The 21,810-nt window shown below is 41.9% G+C and overlaps 1 protein-coding gene across 1 annotated transcript in view; it reads left to right on the top strand.

Moving 5' to 3' along the window:
* Positions 1-7,642: 7,642 nt before the first annotated feature.
* Positions 7,643-21,810, top strand: part of lclat1 (lysocardiolipin acyltransferase 1) — a 33,294-nt gene continuing 19,126 nt past the window's right edge. The window contains exon 1 of the mRNA XM_014193975.2: positions 7,643-7,982. The gene's annotated coding sequence lies outside the window, so the exon portion shown is untranslated. The remainder of the gene's footprint in view (positions 7,983-21,810) is intronic.

The following is a 21,810-nucleotide window of genomic DNA, read 5'->3' as shown; positions in this document are numbered from 1 at the left end:
CTTCCTTGCTGAGCGACCTTTCAGGTTATGTCGATTATAGGACTTGTTTTACTGTGGATAAAGATACTTTTGTACCTGTTTCCTCCAGCATCTTCACAGGGTCCTTTGCTGTTGTTCTGGGATTGATTTGCACTTTTCGCACCAAAGTACGTTCACCTCTAGGAGACAGAACGCGTCTCCTTCCTGAGTGGTATGACGGCTGCGTGGTCCCATGGTGTTTATACTTGCGTACTATTGTTTGTACAGATGAATGTGGTACCTTCAGGCATTTGGAAATTGCTCCCAAGGATGAACCAGACTTGTGGAGGTCTACAATTGTTTTTCTGAGGTCTTGGCTGATTTCTTTTGATTTTCTCATGATGTCAAACAGAGAGGCACTGAGTTTGAAGGTAGGCCTTGAAATACATTCACAGGTACACCTCCAATTGACTCAAATTATGTTAATTAGCCTGTCAGAAGGTTCTAAAGCCATGACATCATTTTCTGGAATTGTCCAAGCTGTTTAAAGCACAGTCAATTTAGTGTATGTGAACTTCTGACCCACTGGAATTGTGATACAGTGAATTATAAGTGAAATAATCTGTCTGTAAACAATTGTTGGAAAAGTTACTTGTGTCATGGACAAAGTAGATGTCCTAACCGACTTGCCAAAACTATAGTTAACAAGAAATTTGTGGAGTGGTTAAAAAACGAGTTTTAATGACTCCAACCTAAGTGTATGTAAACTTCTGACTTCAACTGTGTGTGTATATATATATATATATAACAGCATAGACCACACTTCCTGTTTTCTAACCTCCCCTCTTCTCAGACACTGAAATTATTTTTGCAACCTACTGAAACGCATTGCTGATTCTGAAGTCAAGTTTTGTGAAGAGTGCTATGAACAGTGACATTATAGTACAATGAGGGAAAACACACATGCCGATACTTTACAGCAGGGGTACTCAACTCTTACCCTACGAGGTCCAAAGCCTGCTGGTTTTCTGTTCTACCTGACAATTAATTGCTCACACCTGGTGTCACAGACGGGCCTAAATCAGTCCCTGACTAGAGGGGAACAATGAAAAAAGTGCAGTGAAACTGGCTTTTAGGTCCAGAGTTGAGTTTGAGGGCTTTACAGAAACAAGTCAAGTCTGTGAAAACACACTTTACAGATGACTCACTGCTTTGTACTGATAAACATGGTCTGGTCAAGTTTGTTTGACTTGTACCTGGAAATGTCCATCATAGGTGAAGAGGGCGTGACCTGAGGGGGACAAGGGCCTCTTACATTGGCCAGGGGGCACTCCCAATGTCCTCATACCACTTTCTGGAAAGTGAACAATGAGCTGACATAGAGAAGGATAGTGGCCTCTAGTGGCCAAGGCTGTATGAGCATGGGCAGCGCCATTGAGGGTTTCCACCATATTAATGTAGTCAACTGGGTGGGACTTCCAACTTCACTGGCTGGTGACCCTGTTGGAGTCATGTCCAACCAGGTCATCAGGAGGGATTAGCCAATTGCAAATATTAACATTTATTACTTCAAATTGGAGATTGCCTCAATGGTGCTGCCCATGCTGATACAGGTGCTATAATGGCACATATACAAAGATGAGTCCTCTATGTATCTCTATGGCTGACATTCTCCCTTGCTTCCTTCTTCCTGGAAAAAGTGGTGCATAAAAAGTTATTAATACATGGTCAGCTCATAACAGCAAGGGACGTGGGACCACAGGGAGAAGGTCGGGCCCAGCCAATCAGTAATTATGAGTTGCTTAGTCCTGCCACCACTGCTATATTGGGGGAATTTGTTTTGCATAAGGCACAGTGCGCCGGGGGAGGGCGGGGTTTGCACATTTTAGATCATTCCATTGGTGAACTCTCCACCCACCTGGGGCACCGGGCCATGCAATATGAGCTGGCCCATTGTCAGGACCACTTTGTTGATAAGAATGCTCAAAATATATAGGATACCATACACTACACATACCAAAAAGTGTAGCAGGATTTGACTGTTTATACAGTTGAAGTTGGAAGTTTACATACACCTTAGCCAAATACATTTAAACTCAGTTTTTCACAATTCCTGACATTTAATCCACGTAAAAATGCCCGTCTTAGGTCAGTTAGGATCACCACTTTATTCTAAGAATGTGAAATGTCAGAATAATAGTACAGAGAATGATTTATTCAGCTTTTACATCTTTCATCACATTCCTAGTTGGTCAGAAGTTTACATACACTCAATTATTATTTGGTAGCATTTCCTTTAAAATTGTTTAACTTGGGTCAAACATTTCAGGTAGCCTTCCACAAGCTTCCCACAATAAGTTGGGTGAATTTTGGCCCATTCCTCCTGACAGAGCTGGTTTAACTGAGTCAGGTTAGTAGGGCTCCTTGCTCGCACACGCGTTTTTAGTTCTGCCCACAGATTTTCTATAGGATTGAGGTCAGGGCTTTGTGATGGCCACTCCAATACCTTGACTTTGTTGTCCTTAAGCCATTTTGCAACAACTTTGGAAGTATGCTTGGGGTCATTGTCCATTTGGAAGACCCATTTGCGACCAAGCTTTAACTTCCTGACTAATGTCTTGAGATGTTGCTTTAATATATCCACATAATTTTCCTCTCTCATGATGCCATCTATTTTTTGAAGTGCACCAGTCCCTCCTGCATCAAAGCACCCCAACAACATAATGCTGCCACCCCCATGCTTCACGGTTGGGATGGTGTTCTTCGGCTTGCAAGCCTCACCCTTTTTCCTCCAAACATAATGATGGTCATTATGGCCAAACAGTTCTATTTTTGTTTCATCAGACCAGAGGACATTTCTCCAGAAAGTATGATCTTTGTCCCCATGTGCAGTCTGGCTTTTTTATGGCGGTTTTGGAGCAGTGGCTTCTTCCTTGCTGAGCGGCCGTTCAGGTTATGTCGATATAGGACTCGTTTTACTGTTGATAGAGATACTTTTGTACCTGTTTCCTCCAGCATCTTCACAAGGTCCTTTGCTGTTGTTCTGGGATTGATTTGCACTTTTTGCACCAAAGTACGTTCATCTCTAGGAGACAGAACGTGTCTCCTTTCTGAGTGGTGTGACGGTTGCGTGGTCCCATGGTGTTTATACTTTCGTACTATTGTTTGTACAGATGAACGTGGTACCTTCAGGCATTTGGAAATTGCTCCCAAGGATGAACCAGATTTGTGGAGGTCTACAATCTTTTTTCTGAGGTCTTGGATGATTTATTTTGATTTTCCCATGATGTCAAGCAAAGAGGCACTGAGTTGGAAGGTAGGCCTTGAAATACATCCACAGGTACACCTCCAATTTACTCAAATGATGTCAATTAGCCTATCAGAAGCTTCAAAAGCCATGACATCATTTTCTGGAATTGTCCAAGCTGTTTAAAGGCACAGTCAACTTAGTGTATGTAAACTTCTGACCAACTGGAATTGTGATACAGTGAATTCTAAGTGAAATAATCTGACTGTAAACAATTGTTGGAAAAATTACTTGTGTCATGCACAAAGTAGATGTCCTAACTGACTTGCCAAAACTATAGTTTGTTAACAAGAAATTTGTGGAGAGGTTGAAAAATTAGTTTTAATGACTCCAACCTAAGTGTATGTAAACTTCTGTCTTCAACTGTAACTGGTTTAGTGAGGTTTTTGTTATCTGGCATCAGTATTGTAACAGTAACATTCAATCCACTCAGCTCAAGTTCCAACACTCCATCTCTCAATCAAGTTGGAGTAAATCTAAAGCTAATCATGTAGTAGTTACATAACTCAAAACCTTAGGGAATTGACATCTGATTTTAATAAATGTGTTTCTCTTTCCCTCCTGCTGGTCTATAAATGTCATTGCTTTCCCAATTTCCTTGTGTGAACAACCATGTAAGTGCATGGGGGCTGCAAGGGCAACAGCCTTCATTTGGCCAGCGATAACATCAGAGCACCAAATTGACACTGGGGACAGATTGCGTATCCTATACTGTTGTTGGCTTGTAGCACTGGGTGTGTGAGAATGTGTATTAGGGAGTATGTGAGTGGGGGCTTGGCTGTGTATTAAACTTTGGTCAGACAGTCACTGATAGCTCTTCTAGCCCATTCTTGGAATTCTTTCCGATGGAAACAATCCGCCACTGATTCCAGTGTGTCAGCACAGTCTGTCCCTCCACCCCCTAACTTCTCAATGACTCTTGAAGTCAACCACACCAACACACACACTCTCTCGCTTCGCTGTCTCATTCTCTCACTCTCCCTTCTACTCCCAGCACCATTCCCCACATTCACACACTCACATCCGGACCCGACCACTCACACACCCACCACACACCCCCTCTATCTCGCTCAAGCATAGTAGTGTATCTTGGTTGACACAGTGGCTTATGCGACAGTATGAGCTCATGCTGGCTCTCTCTCTCTCTCTTTCGCTCTCGTCCTTTCTCTTTCTGACATCTTTAACCCCCTTCACCATACTGGTCTGTTGTTCTAGTAAGTTTCCCATAATTGACTGCAGTTACATTCACTGCCTCACGTTACATGTTATGTAATGTTACATGACATTACAACAATTCTTATAACCTTGTTATCTGTTTTGTGCCCAACCATGATATGCTTGCTGAGTGTGCAGTGTGTGTGTGTGTGTGTGTGTGTGTGTGTGTGTGTGTGTGTGTGTGTGTGTGTGTGTGTGTGTGTGTGTGTGTGTGTGTGTGTGTGTGTGCGAGCACAAATTTGCAAGTACGTTTGTGTGAGGGTTTGTGCGTTTAAGACTGCTTTTTTGTGTGTGCCATGTGCGTAAGGGAAAGATTATTTTCCCATGGTTCCTCAAGTGTGAGAAGCAAGTAGAGCTCTCAGGGCATGAAGCAAAAAATCTGCTAGTTATTTATACCCTGTCTGGAGACTGGACACCAAGAGTACACATAGCTGGCACAACCAACCAGGGGAGAGATACGCACATAGGGGCATAACGAGAGAAGAGACAGAAGAGATGAAGAGACAAATGGGTAGACATAAAGGAGGGGTGGGGGAGATCAGAGCAAGGCTGGGCCAAGACAGAGCATAGCAAGAGGTACATTGGGCCAAGGGATCGAGCATAGCTAGGAAGTACATTGGGTTCATCAACAATCACATGAATGATTTGGTGACTTTCAAAGTAGGCCAACAAAGGTAGGATAAGGATAGGGAAAGTGAAGATTTGAAAGCAGAAATTAGTTAAGGGCACAACAAAGGAGCTTTGTCTCTGATCGTATTATGTCAATTTAATCAATCTATGCTTGCACATTGTTACACATGATGGTATGATTTTTTTCAACAAACCATTCCAGAGATATGATGTATAGTCAGGCAGTATCTTTGAGGTCAGGGAGGTTCTTGGGTTGTGTGGGCATGTGTCTTTACCCCACACAAGTGAAAGTACCAAATTCATTATCAATACACCCAGTGTGGCAAAGAGACTGAGTCATTGACTGGTGTTCAAAACAAAGCCTCAATGATTTGTAAATTAATCAAAGTCAAACACAATCAATACTTGGAAAAGGTACCTTCAACTGAAGCAATCCCAGCAGACAGTAATACATAGCCTATATAGCCTACACAAATGTGCAATACTGCATGCATAATAGGACAGACACTGCCATCTTGTCCCAGAGTTTTATGAGCTTTGATCAATTACGGATGTACTTTTGTGTGTTAATGTGCTAATCTGCAGCTAATCTGTCTATTCATATCAATGACAGGTTATGCTCTTCCATAACCTGTCATTGATATAAATAGACACCTTATGCCCCCCCTGATCTGTAATGCCTGAAGACCAGAGTGGAAAAAACTGTCTCAAATCACCATTCTAAAAAAGAGAGAAGGAGAAGAGGTAGAGCAAGAGAGAGAGAGAGAGAGAGAGAGAGGGAGAGAGGGAGAGGGAGAGAGAGAGAGAGAGAGGCAGGTGAGGTATCAGTTCAGAACAGAACAATGGTGACTGATTTAACTATGGACATTTAGAGGTGTCAAATCAATGTTATCATCAGTGTTTTAACGCAGATGAATCTGGATAGAAAGAAGGCAACAGTTCTGAATAATGACATGTATAGTGACATGTAGAGAGTAACAACAGAAAGACAGGGGAAATTGAAATGAGACAATTATGCAAGACCCAGTAAGAGAGAAGAAAGGATGATGGTACAGAGGAAGTGTCAAATAAAATAAAATAAAATTGCATTGGTCACACACACGTGATTAGCAGATGTTATTGCGGGTGTAGCGAAATGCTTGTGCTTCTAGCTCCGACAGTGCAGTAATATCTAACAAGCAATATCTAACAAATTACACAACATATACCCAATACACACAAATCTAAGTAGGATTGAATTAAGACTATATACATATGGACGAGCGATGTCAGAACGGAACAGACTAAGATACAGTAGAATAGTATAGAATACAGTATATACATATGAGATGAGTAATGCAAGATATGTAATCATTATTAAGTGAATGAGATACTGTAGAATAGTATAGGAAACAGTATATAAATACAAGATGAGTAATGCAAGATATGTAAACATTAAGTAACTAAGATACCATTGAATAGTATAGAATACAGTATGTACAGTGTGGGGTGAAAGAGAATAAGACTTGAGTTAAATCATCCTTTTTCCTTTTCTGAACCCAATGCTCCCCTTTCTCCTCTCCTCTCTCTTCTCCCAAAAAGCACAAGGGGTCAGAAGGGACAAGAATGTATTTTCTTTTTAAACATAAGATATTCTTTTCCTCTGCAATAAAGAATCGCTAAAGCGCTATCTATAGCTAGACTCATTTGAAAATAAACCCAAAACACTGTCCAATGCCTGAAAAAATACATTATCTGTTTCTCTCACAGCTGGGTTCCATCACAGACAAAGTGAAATTATTATGTTCTTGCACTAGCATGAATATATTGAATGTTATTACAGATATTTTCACCCTATTTAACATCCAGGTTTTGCATTAAGAATCTATTTCTTCTGAGACATGGAAGGATAGCCTCCCGCTGAGTGTCACATTGACATGTTTAATTAAAAGCCATGTAGGCTATTTCAGGAGGGACTTCTTGTGTCACCTCTTAAAATGGTGCATTAGCTTAAATACTTATGTGGCACTAATGATGGATCATGTGATCACGGGTTTTCTTTTTCAGCTTGAGCTTGCAGGCACCATTAGGGGCTCCTGAGTGGTGCAGCAGTCTAAGGCACTTCCTCTCAGTCCTAAAGGTGTCACAACAGACCCTGGTTCGATTCCAGGCTGTATCACAACCGGCCGTGATTGGGAGTCCCGTAGAGCTGGCATTGAAACAGAATGCAGTGAGGTTGTTTCACAGCACATATTTCATGCTCCTTCTGAAGTCATGCGCTGACCCTTGAGAAGTTTACTGGTCAACCCCTAGTCAGACACTCAGACACTCAGATAAAGTGCATGCCACAGGGAACAGGTCATGGAAAGTCTTGAGTTTGACTAAGTGCTACTCATGACACATGCTTGCTTGAACATTTGCAATGCTCTAAAAGGCTTGGTGTTTGACTAGAGGAGGAAGTTTAAGAAAGCTGTTTGAGTCCCCTTCGACACAAACACGCGGTCAACTTTTCCTCACCCAACCCACATAAACAGCGTCCCCTGTTGGCGCGTGCGTGCAGGGACGGGTGAGAGTTGGAAGTTGAGAGGTCATAGTATGAGGTAAAAAGGTAGCTAGCTGGTGCTGCGATAGCTGCAAAGCTTGCATCCATCTCGCGCTGTTAACTTTCATAAATGCAAGTTTTATAACCAATAATAATAGTTTTGCTTCTACTTAGCATGCGTTTACTACAACCAGGCGTCAGAAAAATTGTTTTCGCTTCAGCAACTGGTTTTATGCTTGCTAACGCTAGCTATCTAGCTGGCTAGTATGTCGCAACCAAGTTGTTGACATTTCGTCTGGCCGCACCCGACTGGTGCTCATTTGTAGCGAATTTGGTGTGAAGAACATTCAGGTGGGTGGCGATTTTTTTGTGTTTTATGTTTACATTTCTTACAATGTTCTGGTATTGACTGAAACTTTGTTTTACGAAACAGTTTGCAAATCAGTGTTGTCAAACCAACTCTTGCCAGCATCTGTTAGTTAGGCTAGCTAGCTAACAGGCTAGCTGTAATGGACTGGCAAAGCTGAGCTAGCTAGCTAATTTAGCGTGTTAGCTAAGCAGCTAAAAGAAAAGCAGACGCATATACGTTACTTAGATTACATTTCAGGTAAATTATTACTTTGCTAGTTGGTTTGTCCAAAAAAACTAAACAAAACAAATAGCCAAACAATTGGCTATGTTTACAGCTGACACTATTTCACAGGACACATTGTAATTTGTGCAGGTGTGCAGAACTAGGTATTCCATGTGAAGGTGGAGAAATAGGCTTCATTGCAACCAGTTAAGGATTTATCCAGTATTGTATCCAATAATCCCTGTCTTTGAGTTTAAATAAAGGTGTGCTGTTAGATTGCGAAAATGGCTTGGCTCATGATAAATGAAGTCTAACTATCCTTTTGATTCGTTTTTTTTGTTTAGACTAAATCATCAACCTAATTAAACTGCTTTCTCTCTGTTAGTATGAGTTTTTCACAGGGATTAAGCAGAGCCCATTGATAAACTCACATGCCCTCTGTCACCAACCCAAATCCTCAGTGGTGATGTCCATTAGCGAAATGAGCAGGCAATCTCATGATCTTATTTCAAGCATTTCTAGGCCTATTCACTCTTGATGGTATTTTTGAAGAGCTTTCAGGTGGTTGTTATCCACGCACATTCACAGTACACACACGTTCTTCACAAGGTGTTTCTTTCAGGAGGAGGGAAGGCAGTGCTTTATGTGGTCCTCTGTGGGCACGGTATCCTGGCCAACTTCCCTGACCCTGATAAGAGCCCTAGCTGAATGGTTTAGCTCTCAGATATGAAATCATCACTACACTGGCACCATTGTGCTATTCAAGTCCAATCAGTGTGTCCTGTCTATTTCCCTGACTTCGATGACCTACTGAAGTGGAATAGCCCATGTGATGCAATTCAAGTGCAATGGACATTGTACTGTGATACATGGATAATGCCACACTTGTAACTACTGGTTAATAATTGGGCCACAGTTAGGCCTAGTTAATGTTGTTGAGATCTTCTCAGTTCATTTTGAAAGTAGGCTGACCTTAGTCTACTGTATGGACTGACTAGATCTACAGGCAGTGCAGGGCTTGAAATTCAGGTACATTTCTCAGTGGCTAAACTGAAAGCTACTGGCTGGAATAACAAAATATATATGTAATACTGGCCTTGGCCAAGATCTCACAAAGCGGATAATAATTTAATTACAATGTGTCATATTTACACTGAATGTTTGGAGGGGAAAAATAAATAAAACCTGTGCAATCTAAAAAAGGGTGTTAATTTTAGTCATTAAGCTAGAGACCATTGTGTTTGGCTAATGGTGTGTTTTGTGCTCCAGGCAGTTGCTCGTAAATCTAATGCCTTCCCCAGACCACTCGTAAAACAGCTGTTTGTCGGTAATGCTTTTTTGCCCTCCCACACCACTTTATACACAGAAGATCTCCGCTAGACATAGAATCACCGTGTTTATCCATCTCTCTGTGATCGCCAATAACTTAACGAAGTTAACGACAATTACAAAGTTCCCAATGTCTTTGCAATTGTTACAAACAATGGAAGGATAAAAAAGATGCTTCAAATGAAAACTGAGATGACTACCTATAGTATAGGCCTATATACAGTGCATTTGGAAAGTATTCCACAACCTTAGTCTACTGAATGGACTGACTAGATCTACAGGCTGTGCAGGGCTTGGAATTTCCACATTTTGTTACGTTACCGCCTTATTCTAAAATTGATTAAATTTATTTATTTTTCCTTAATCTACACACAATACCCAATAATGACAAAGCGAAAACAGTTTTTTTTAGAAAGTTTAGCAAATGTATAAAAAACACAAGTATTCAGACCCTTTTGCTATGAGACTTGAAATTGAGCTCAGGTCCATCCGGTTTCCATTGATCATCCTTGAGATGGTTCTACAACTTGATTGGAGTCCACCTGTGGTAAATTCAATTAGTGGGAAAGCACACACCTGTCTATATAAGGTCCCACAGTTAACCTCTTGGGGCTAGGTGGGACGCTAGCGTGCCACCTGTGGTGCACTCCATCAACAGCAGGTGCATTTCAAGAGCGGCAAATTTGAATCCAAATAAATGTCAAAATTCAAATTTTTCAAAAATACAACTATGTTACACCATTTGAAAGATAAACATCTCCTTAATCTAACCACGTTTTACGATTTCAAAAAGGTTTTACGGCGAAAGCATAAATTTAGAGTATGTTAGGACAGTACATTTACAAGAGTTGTGTGTAATGTTTTGTCAAGTCAAAGACAGGGTCACCAAAACCATAAAACCAGCTAAAATGATACACTAACCTTTTACAATCTCCATCAGATGACACTCCTAGGACATTATGTTAGACAATGCATGCATTTTTAGTTCTATCAAGTTCATATTTATATACAAAAACAGCGTTTTACTATGGCATTGATGTTGAGGAAATCGTTTCCCTCCAATAACCGGCAGTCAAGTCAGCGTCAGAAATTAAATAATTAAAATTAGAAAACATTGTTAAAATATTATATTGTCATTTAAAGAATTATAGATTTACATCTTTTGAACGCAATCAACTTGCCAGATTTAAAAATAACCTTACTGGGAAATCACACTTTGCAATAATCTGAGCACTGTGCCCAGAAAAATACGCGTTGCGATACAGACTAGACGTCATGTTGGGGAGATCTAAAATCGAAAATACTATGTAAATAATCCATTACCTTTGATTCTCTTCATCAGATGTCACTTCCAGGTATCACAGGTCCATAACGAATGTAGTTTTGTTCAAAAAAGCTCATCATTTATGTCCAAAAATCTCCGTCTCGTTAGCACATGATGTAAGCCAGCCGGACTTCTCGTCATGAACGAGGGGAAAAAATATATTTCCGTTCGTTCAAACATGTCAAACGTTGTATAGCATAAATCATTAGGGCCTTTTTAACCAGAACATGAATAATATTCAAGGTGGACGAATGCATAGCCTTTTATAACGTATTGGAACGAGGGTACCCAACATGAAGTAGCGCGCCAGGTGTCTAATGGGACATCACCGTTCCATGGCTCTTGTTCGGTCAGATCTCCCTCCAGAAGACTCAAAACACTTTGTAAAGGCTGGTGACATCTAGTGGAAGCAATAGGAAGTGCCAAAATATTCCTAAACCCCTGTGTCTTTCAATGGGATAGCTTTAAAGTCAATACAACACATCAGGTATCCACTTCCTGTCAGAAAATGTCTCAGGGTTTTGCCTGCCAAATGAGTTCTGTTATACTCACAGACACCATTCAAACAGTTTTGGAAACTTTAGAGTGTTTTCTATCCATATATAATAAGTATATGCATATTCTAGTTACTGGGTAGGATTAGTAACCAGATTAAATCGGGTACATTTTTTTTATCCAGACGTGCAAATGCTGCCCCCTAGACCCAACAGGTTAACAGTGCATGTCAGAGCAAAGAGCAAGCCATGAGGTCAAATGAATTATGCATAGAGAAGACAGGATTGTGTCGAGGCACAGAACTAGGGAAGGGTACAAAAGAAATTCTGCAGCATTGAAGGTCCCCAAGAACACAGTGGCCTCCATTCTTAAATGGAAGAAGTTTGGAACCACCAAGACTCTTCCTAGAGCTAGCTGGCTGGCCGCCCGGCCAAACTGAGCAATTGGTGAAGGGCCTTGGTCAGGGAGGTAACCAAGAACCCAATGGTCCCTTTGACAGAGCTCCAGAGTTACTCTGTGGAAATGGGAGAACCTTCCAGAAGGACAACCATCTCTGCAGCACTCCACCTATTAGGCCTTTATGGTAGAGAGGCCAGACGAAAGCCATGACACCCTGCTTGGAGTTTGCCTAAAGGCACCTAAAGGACTCTCACCATGAGAAACCAGTTTTTCTGGTCTGAAGAGTGTCTTCACTGACATTTTCAATCTGTTCCTGACTGAGTCTGTAATACCAACATATTTCAAGCAGACCAGCATGGTCCATGTGCCCAAGAACCCTAAGGTAACCTGCCTAAATGACTACCGAACCGTACCACTCACGTCTGTAGCCATGAAGTGCTTTGAAAGGCTGGTTATGGTTCACATCAACACCATTATCCCAGAAACCCCTAGACCCACTCCAATTTGCATACCGCTCCAACAGATCCACAGATGATGCAATCCCAATTGCACTCAACACTGACCTTTCCCACCTGGACAAAAGAGTGAATGCTATTCGTTGACTACAGCTCAGCGTTCAACACCATAGTGCCCTCAAAGCTCATCACTAAGCTGAGGACCCTGGGACTAAACACCTCCCTTTGCAACTTGATCCTGGACTTCCCGAAGGGCCGCCCCCAGGTGGTAAGGGTAGGCAACAACACATCTGCCACGCTGATCCTCAACACTGGGGCCCCTCAGGGGTGCGTGCTCAGTCCCCTCCTATGCTCCCTGTTCACTCATGACTGCATGGCCAGGCAGAGACCTGGCAGTGTGGTGCAAGCATAACAACCTCTCCCTCAATGTGATCAAGACAAAGGAGATGGTTGTGGACATCCAGGAAAAGGAGGACCGAGCACGCCCCCATCCTCATCGACGGGGCTATAATGGAGCAAGTTGAGAGCTTAAAGTTCCTTGGTATCCACATCACCATCAAACTAACATGGTCCAAGCACACCAAGACAGATGTGAAGAGGGCACGACAAAGCATATTCCCCCTCAGGAGACTGAAAAGATTTGCATGGGTCCTCAGATCCTCAAAGTTCTACAGCTGCACCATCGAGAGCATCCTGACTGGTTGCATCACTGCCTGGTATGGCAACTGCTCGGCCTCAGACCGCAAGGCACTACAGAGGGTAGTGCTTCGAGCCAGTACATCACTGGGGCCAAGCTTCCTGCCATCCAGGACCTAAATACCAGGCTAGGTCAGAGAAAGCCCTAAAAATTGTCAGACTCCAGCCACCGTAGTCATAGACTGTTCTCTCTGCTACCACACGGCAAGCGGTACCGGAGCGCCAAGTCTAGGTCCAAAAGGCTTCTTAACAGCTTCTACCCCCAAGCCATAACTCCTGAACAGCTAATCAAATGGCTACCCAGACTATTTGCATTGCGCCCCACCCCACCTGACTTTTACGCTGCTGCTACTCTCTTTCTATGCATGGTCACTTTAACTCTACCTACATGTACATATTACCTCGACTAACCCTGTGCCCCAGCACATTGACTCTGTACCATTAGCCTCTGTATGTAGCGAAGGCTATGGTTATTTTACTGCTGCTCTTTAGTTAGTTTCTTAACTGCATTGTTGCTTAAGGGCTTATAAGTAAGCATTTCACTGTAAGGCCTGTTGTATTCGGTGCATGTGACAAATAGCATTTGATTTGATGAATCCAAGATTGAACACTTTGGCCAGAATTACAGGTCAATCAATTAATCGGCATGGCAGATTTTTAAGTAGGGCCGATTACAAGTTTTCATAACAATTAGTTAAAGGACTTTTTGGTCGACGATTACGTTGCAATCCATGAGGAGACTGCGTGGCAGGCTAACCACCTGTTACGCGAGTGCAGCATCAAAAAGGACATTGTGGCTGCATGGAGCCAAGATAAGTTGCTAGCTAGCATTGATTTTTCTTTATAAGTTAAGTTTTTAATCTTCACATAATCACCAGTTAGCTACACATGGTTGACAATATTACTAGGTTAAATAGCTTGTTCTGCGTTGCATATAATCAATGCGGTGCCTGTTAATTTATCAGCAAATCACAGCCTACTTCAACTTGATGATTTAACAAAAGCGCATTCGTGAAAAACACAACAGTTGCAATAATGTACCTAACCACATCAATGCATTTCTTAAAATCAATACTCAAGTATATCTTTTTTTTAAACCTGCATATGTAGTTAAAAGAAATGTAATGTTAGCAGGCAATATTAACTAGGGAAATTGTGTCACTTCTCTTGTGTTCAATGCAATCAGAATCTGGGTATATGCAGCAGTTTGGGCCACCTGGCTCGTTGCGAACTGTTGAAAGTAGAGGTCGACCAATTAATCGGAATGGCCGATTTCAAGTTTTCATAACAATCGGTAATCGGTATTTTTGGACAACGATTTGCCGATATTTGTTAAAAAAATTATATTTGTTTGTTATATATATTTTTACACCTTTTAACTAGGCAATTCAGTTAAGAACACATTCTTATTTTCAATGATGGCCTAGGGAACGGTGGGTTAACTGCCTTGTTCAGGGGCAGAACGACAGATTTTTACCTTGTCAGCTCGGGGATTCAATCTTGCAACCTTACTGTTAACTAGTCCAACGCTCTAACCACCTGCTTAACCTGTTAGGGCTAGGGGGCAGCATTGACACGGCTGGATAAAAAACATACCCGATTTAATCTGGTTACCACTCCTACCCAGTAACTAGAATATGCATATACTTATTACATATGGATAGAAAACACCCTAAATTTTCTAAAACTGTTTGAATGGTGTCTGTGAGTATAGCAGAACTCAAATGGCAGGTCAAAACCTGAGAGATTCCTTTACAGGAAGTGGCCTGTCTGACCATTTCTGGAACTTCTTTTCCATCTCTATCATTTACTAAGGATCTCTGCTCTAACGTGACACTTCCCACGTCGTCCATAGGCGCTCAGAGCCCGGGAAAAAACAGAATGTCGTCATTCCAGCCCCAGGCTGAAACACATTATCGCCTTTCTCAAGTGGCCGATCATGGGACTCTGGGCTTATGCGCGTGACCCCGACCGCCCCCGCCTTTGGGATTTTTTCCTCTGTTTGCCGAAAAGGAGATTCCCTGTCGGAATATTATCGCTTTTCTACGAGAAAAATGTCGTAAAAATTGATTTTAAACAGCGGTTGACATGCTTCGAAGTACGGTAATGGAATACTTAGAATTTTATTGTCACGAATTGCGCCATGCGCGTGACACTTCTTTACTATTTCGGATAGTGTCTGGAACGCACGAACAAAACGCCGCTATTCGGATATAATGATGGATTATTTTGGACCAAACCAACATTTGTTATTGAAGTAGCAGTCCTGGGTGTGTATTCTGACGAAGACAACAAAAGGTAATGAAACTTTTATAATAGTAAATATGATTATGGTGAGTGCTAAATTTGCCGGGTGTCTAAATAGCGAGCCCGTGATGCCTGGGCTATGTACTTAGAATATTGCAAAATGTGCTTTCACCAAAAAGCTATTTTAAAATCGGACATATCGAGTGCATAGAGGAGGTCTGTATCTATAATTCTTAAAATAATTGTTATGCTTTTTGTGAACGTTTATCGTGAGTAATTTAGTAAAATGTTAGCGAATTCCCCGGAAGTTTGCGGGGGGTATGCTAGTTCTGAACGTCACATGCTAATGTAAAAAGCTGGTTTTTGATATAAATATGAACTTGATTGAACAAAACATGCATGTATTGTATAACATAATGTCCTAGGGTTGTCATCTGATGAAGATCATCAAAGGTGAGTGCTGCATTTAGCTGTCTTCTGGGTTTTGGTGACATTATATGCTGGCTTGAAAAATGGGTGTCTGATTATTTCTGGCTGGGTACTCTGCTGACATAATCTAATGTTTTGCTTTCGTTGTAAAGCCTTTTTGAAATCGGACAGTGTGGTTAGATTAACGAGAGTCTTGTCTTTAAATGGCTGTAAAATAGTCATATGTTTGAGAAATTGAAGTAATAGGATTTTTAAGGTTTTGAAAATCGCGCCACAGGATAGCAGTGGCTGTTACGTAGGTGGGACGAATTCGTCCCGCCTAGCCTAGAGAGGCTAACATTGCACTCCACGAGGAGCCTGCCTGTTACGCGAATGCAGTAAGAAGCCAAGGTAAGTTGCTAGCTAGCATTTAAACTTATCTTATAAAAAACAATCATAATCACTTAACTACTCATGGTTGATGATATTACTAGTTTATCTAGCCTGTCCTGCGTTGCCTATATGCGGTGCGCATTCGTGAAAAAGGACTGTTATTGCTCCGTGTACCTAACCATAAACATCAATGTCTTTCTTAAAATCAATACACAAGTATATAGTTTTAAAGCTGCATATTTAGCTAAAAGTAATCCAGGTTAGCAGGCAATATTAACCAGGTGAAATTGTCACTTCTCTTGCGTTCATTGCACGCAGTCAGGGTATATGCAACAGTTTGGGCCGCCTGGCTCGTTACGAACTAATTTGCCAGAATTAAGTAATTATGACATAACATTGAAGGTTGTGCAATGTAACAGGAATATTTAGACTTAGGGATGCCACCCGTTAGATAAAATACGGAACAGTTCCGTATTTCACTGAAAGAAAAAACGTTTTGTTTTCGTGATGATAGTTTCCGGATTCGACCATATTAATGACCTAAGGCTCGTATTTCTGTGTGTTTATTATAATTAAGTCTATGATTTGATAGAGCAGTCTAACTGAGCAGTGGTAGGCACCAGCATAAGAATATGTACACATAAATATATGGATGGTCAATGACCGAGCACCATAGGCAAGATGGTATAGAATATAATATATACATATGAGATGAGTAATGCAAGATACGTAAACGCCATTAAAGTGACTAGAGATCCATTTATTGAAGTGGCCAATGATTTAGAGTCTGTATGTAGGCAGCAGCTTCTCTGTGTTAGTGATGACTGGTTAACACTCTGATGGCCTTGAGATAGAAGCTGTTTTTCAGTCTCGGTTCCAGCTTTGATGCACCTGTACTGACCTCGCCTTCTGAATGTTGCGGGTTGAACAGGCAGTGGCTCGGGTGGTTGTCGTTGATCTTTTTGGCCTTCCTGTGACGACAGGTGATGTGGGTGTCCTGTAGGGCAGGTAGTTTGCCCCCGGTGATGCAATGTGCCGACCGCACCACAATCTGAAGAGCCTTGCAGTTGTGGGCGGTGCAGTTGCCGTACCAGGCAGTGATACAGCCCGACAGAATGCGCTCAATTGTGCATCTATAGAAGTTTGAGGGTTTTAGATGTAGACAAATTTCTTCAGCCTCCTGAGGTTGAAGAGGCGCTGTTGTGCCTTCATCACACTGTGTGTCTGTGTGGGTGGATCATTTCAGTTTGTCTGTGTACGCCGAGGTACTTAACTTTCCATCTTCTCCACTGCTGTCCTGTCGATATGGATAGGTGGGTGCTCCCTCTGCTGTTTCCTGATGTCCACAATCATCTCCTTTGTTTTGTTGACGTTGAGCGAGAGGTTGTTTTCCTGACACCACACTCCGAGTGCTCTCACCTCCGCCCTGTAGGCTCTCATCGTTGTTGGTAATCAAGCCCACTACTGTTGTCGTCTTCAAACTTGATTGAATTGGAGGCGTGCATGGCTACGCAGTCATGGGTGAACAGGGAGTACAGGAGGGGGTGGCTGAGCACGCACCCTTAAGGGGCCATAGTGTTGAGGATCAGCGACGTGGAGATGTTTCCTACCTTCATTCTTACATAGGTATGTATTCCTTTTGTCCAGATGGGATAGGGCAGTGTGATGGCGATTGCATCGTCTGTGGACCTGTTGGGGCGGTATGCAAATTGGAGTGGGTGTAAGGTGGAGGTGATATGATCCTTGACTAGCCTCTCAAAGCACTTCATGATGACAGAAGTGAGTGCTACAGGGGCGATAGTCATTTAGTTCAGTTTTCTTTGCCATCTTGGGTACAGGAACAATGTTGAATAGTTCTTGTGTTCTGCCTATAGGACGGTAGGAGCATTTGCCAAAGGGAGGGCGTGGGAGGGCCGTGTTTGCATCGCGGAAATTAGAGTAGCAGTGATCCAGTGTATTACCCGTACAAGTGCTGCAATCAATATGGTGATAGCATTTAACCTGTTGGGTCTAGGGGGCAGCATTTGCACGTCTGGATAAAAAAAATGTACCCGATTTAATCTGGTTACTAATCCTACCCAGTAACTAGAATATGCATATACTTATTATATATGGATAGAAAACACTCTAAAGTTTCCAAAACTGTTTGAATGGTGTCTGTGAGTATAACAGAACTCATTTGGCAGGCAAAACCCTGAGACATTTTCTGACAGGAAGTGGATACCTGATGTGTTGTATTGAGTTTAAACCTATCCCATTGAAAAACACAGGGGTTTAGGAATATTTTGGCACTTCCTATTGCTTCCACTAGATGTCACCAGCCTTTACAAAGTGTTTTGAGTCTTCTGGAGGGAGATCTGACCGAACAAGAGCCATGGAACGGTGATGTCCCATTAGACACCTGGCGCGCTACTTCATGTTGGGTACCCTCGTTCCAATACGTTATAAAAGGCTATGCATTCGTCCACCTTGAATATTATTCATGTTCTGGTTAAAAAAGGCCCTAATGATTTATGCTATACAACGTTTGACATGTTTGAACGAACGGAAATATATTTTTTCCCCTCGTTCATGACGAAGTCCGGCTGGCTTACATCATGTGCTAACGAGACGGAGATTTTTGGACATAAATGATGAGCTTTTTTGAACAAAACTACATTCGTTATGGACCTGTGATACCTGGAAGTGACATCTGATGAAGAGAATCAAAGGTAATGGATTATTTACATAGTATTTTCGATTTTAGATCTCCCCAACATGACGTCTAGTCTGTATCGCAACGCGTATTTTTCTGGGCACAGTGCTCAGATTATTGCAAAGTGTGATTTCCCAGTAAGGTTATTTTTAAATCTGGCAAGTTGATTGCGTTCAAAAGATGTAAATCTATAATTCTTTAAATGACAATATAATATTTTACCAATGTTTTCTAATTTTAATTATTTAATTTGTGACGCTGACTTGACTGCCGGTTATTGGAGGGAAACGATTTCCTCAACATCAATGCCATAGTAAAACGCTGTTTTTGTATATAAATATGAACTTGATAGAACTAAAAATGCATGCATTGTCTAACATAATGTCCTAGGAGTGTCATCTGATGGAGATTGTAAAAGGTTAGTGTATCATTTTAGCTGGTTTTATGGTTTTGGTGACCCTGTCTTTGACTTGACAAAACATTACACACAACTCTTGTAAATGTACTGTCCTAACATACTCTAAATTTATGCTTTCGCCGTAAAACCTTTTTGAAATCGTAAAACGTGGTTAGATTAAGGAGATGTTTATCTTTCAAATGGTGTAACATAGTTGTATTTTTGAAAAATTTGAATTTTGACATTTATTTGGATTCAAATTTGCCGCTCTTGAAATGCACCTGCTGTTGATGGAGTGCACCACGGGTGGCACGCTAGCGTCCCACCTAGCCCCAAGAGGTTAAGTAGCCTTGTTCTCAAATTTGCTCATGTTCATTCAATTTAGTTTTTTGTTTAGCTACCGTCAAATTTTTGCCTCAGGCTATACATTATGAACTATCATGTGCGTAGTGATGCACCAAATCTTTAGTGCATTTTTATAGGGTAAGCATTAGGGTTTCTCAATTTGGGAAATATTCAGAGGTGGAAACTTTCTGTGGGAATTAACGGGAATATATGGGAATTAACGGAATATATGCATATTAATACTATTTAATGTTTTTTGCGTTGGATATATTTACCATATCATATGGCGACAAACACAAACCTTTTACCTTATAAGTAGACAATTAAATCCTTCCAATAGAAATAAAAAAACTATTTGGTTATGAATTGAACATTAATTAAATGAGTTGACTCTTCACATGATTTCACTGAATAAAATGGAATATTGAATGATCCCCAATGACATTTTTACATACATTTTAGTCATTTAGCAGACGCTCTTATCCAGAGCGACTTACAGTAGTGAATGCATACATTTCATACATTATTTTTTTTTTTCTGTGCTGGCCCCCCGTGGGAATCGAACCCACAACCCTGGTGTTGCAAACACCATGCTCTACCAACTGAGCTACAGGGAAGGCCAATGAGCCATCGCATCTCCAAAAAAAAACATTTTCAACATACGTCTGTAAAATGATAGTCTATAAACTAAAGCTTTGGTTGTCTTCCTCTCAGGCTTCCATGTCTTCTCCCTGGACCTCAATGTCCACCTCTTGAACATCAGTCTCTGAGGCCTCATCTTCACTGTCACTTTCTAACCTTGTTGAGGATGGCTCGTTGTCAGGCTCAAAAAGCCTCAAATTTGCCCGGGTGGCCACCAATTTTTCAACCCTTGTATTGGTCAGCCTGGTGGTGTGTGTGTGTGTGTGTGTGTGTGTGTGTGTGTGTGTGTGTGTTCCCAAACAAGGGCCAGTTGTGCTCTGAGGTGGCTGATGTTGGTGGGATTTGGAGGATGATGGAGGCAACAGGGGAAAGAGCCTCAGATCCACAAAGTCCCTTCCACCAGGTGGCTGATGCAATATGGCAGTCATGCTAACATATCTCATCTCCATCCAAAAGCCCTTGCTTGGAAGTGTACTTCGCCAGACTGCCAAGAACCTTGTCCTCATCCAGGCCAAGGTGGTGAGACACGGTAGTAATGACACCATAGGCCTTGTTGAGCTCTGCACCAGACAGGATGCTCTTGCCAGCATACTTGGGGTCAAACATGTACGCAGCAGCGTGTATGGGCTTCATGCAGAAGTCTTCACAATTTTTGATGTATTTCAGAACTGCAGTTTCCTCTGCTTGGAGCAACAGTGAAGTGGGCAGGGCAGTACGGATTTCTTCTCTTACATCTGCAAGCAGTCTGAACATCAGACAGGATGGCATTGTCTTCCTCAATCCGTGCAATGGCTACTGCTATAGGTTTCAGGCTGCTTACCACTCTCTCCCAAAATACATCATCCAGGAGGATCCTCTTGATGGGGCTGTCCATATCAGCAGACTGTGATATGGCCATTTCTTGGAGAGACTCCAGTCTCCAGGAGACTGTCAAACATGACAACACCACCCCAACATGTGTTGCTGGGCAGCTTCAAGGTGGTGCTCTTATTCTTCTCACTTTGCTTGGTGAGGTAGATTGCTGCTAGAACTTGATGACTCTTCACATACCTAACCATTTCCTTGGCTCTCTTGTAGAGTGTATCCATTGTTTTCAGTGCCATGGTGTCCTTGAGGAGCAGATTCAATGCATGAGCAGCACAGCCAATGGGTGTGATGTGAGGGTAGGACTCCTCCACTTTAGACCAAGCAGCCTTCATGTTCACAGCATTGTCTGTCAACAGTGCAAATATATTCTGTGGTTCAAGATCATTGATGGCTGCCTTCAGCTCATCTGCAATGTAGAGACCGGTGTCTGTTGTCCCTTGTGTCTGTGCTCTTGTAGAATAGTGGTTGAGGGTGGAGATGATGTAGTTAATTATTCCTTGCCCACAAACATTCGACCACCCATCAGAGATGACTGCAGTACAGTCAGATTTTTCTATGATTTGCTTGACCTTCACTTGAATTCTGTTGAACTCTGCATCCAGCAAATGAGTAGATAAAGCATGTCTGTTTGGAGGGGTGTATGCGGGGCGAAGAACAGTCAGAAATCTCTTCCAATACACATTGCCTGTGAGCATCAGAGGTGAACCAGTGGCGTACACAGCTCAAGCAAGACATTAATCAGCATGTCTCTGACTACGTTCCTCCATTTGAGTCAAACAAAATTCTGATTCCAGGACGACCATGAGCTGTTGCTATCGATAAGGTGTCTGATTCATCATTTTCACCTCGAATAGAAGTAGAGGGACTTTTGTCACAGGTTGTGAGCGCTGAGGGAACTTTGTGCACTTGGCCA

This window comes from Salmo salar, chromosome ssa01, assembly GCF_905237065.1.
Source record: "Salmo salar chromosome ssa01, Ssal_v3.1, whole genome shotgun sequence".
NCBI lineage: Eukaryota > Metazoa > Chordata > Actinopteri > Salmoniformes > Salmonidae > Salmo > Salmo salar.
This window is presented reverse-complemented; position numbering and strand designations above follow the sequence as displayed.